The sequence below is a fragment of the Montipora capricornis genome, chromosome 9 (assembly GCF_036669925.1).
Source record: "Montipora capricornis isolate CH-2021 chromosome 9, ASM3666992v2, whole genome shotgun sequence".
Taxonomy (NCBI): domain Eukaryota; kingdom Metazoa; phylum Cnidaria; class Anthozoa; order Scleractinia; family Acroporidae; genus Montipora; species Montipora capricornis.
The window spans coordinates 3,090,136-3,091,053 of record NC_090891.1 but is presented as its reverse complement, the minus strand read 5'-3'; positions in this window follow the sequence as shown (position 1 = coordinate 3,091,053).

Sequence of the window (918 nt, the reverse complement as noted above, 5' to 3'; positions counted from 1 at the left end):
TCTTCAAGATAACCTAAGGTAAACGGACATGATAATTTGAGGGTTTGTCTTCGATGCATGTTATGTCATGTTGTGAATCGCTCTCCTGTTTCTTTGCAATTCTGTTTGGGTGATTAAAGTTGGACAAGTTATTGGACTAAATACGCCTTGCGTTTCGGGAATGAAATGTTGCTACACTTTCAGGAACAGGCTTCGTGGTAGCAAATAAAAGCCCCTGAACAGGTTTCACGAAGGAAAAATAGTTGCAATTACAAGCGTCAACGCGCATTGGAGTAAATTCTAATGCCTTCGAAAATTAAAAAAAGTACGTATGGCTTCCGCAAAAAAAAAACCTTGAATTCGAATTTGCTTCATAATCTATTCATGAATTCGACGCACGTAAAAGCTATTATTAAACCTCAAGTCCTGTGATTGTTGTCCCACTCTTAATTTATCATTTTTTTCCATTATTCTTGTTTAGAATTCTATCGTTATTATTTTTCGCTGATTCCACGCTTAAGAGATTCCTCATTTAATAGAATCTCGGTGCTTCATCCCTGGTTATATAAGAGTTTCCCATTCCTCGATTATCCATTCCCTGAAGTTAGTCGTTATCTCCACGATTTTGTGAAACTGTGTTTATTTTATCTTTATTTTATTCGTTTCTGTCCCTGTTCTAAAACTAGACATTCATACAAAAGGCCCTTGTCGAATTTCTCGTCATCATTCGAAATTTATATAACCTGCCGTAGTTGGCAAAAGGTCGCTATCGACTGTTAACATAGCATACCTCGTTCAAAGTAACAATTTACTTTTTATTTAGTCTAATACCGTTCCTGTACAAGGTGTAATACTGAACAGCGGTGGAAAAACAAAAGCGATTTAATGCAGAATATTTACTTTTATCACGCAGCTGAAGTCGACTCATAAATTAATATA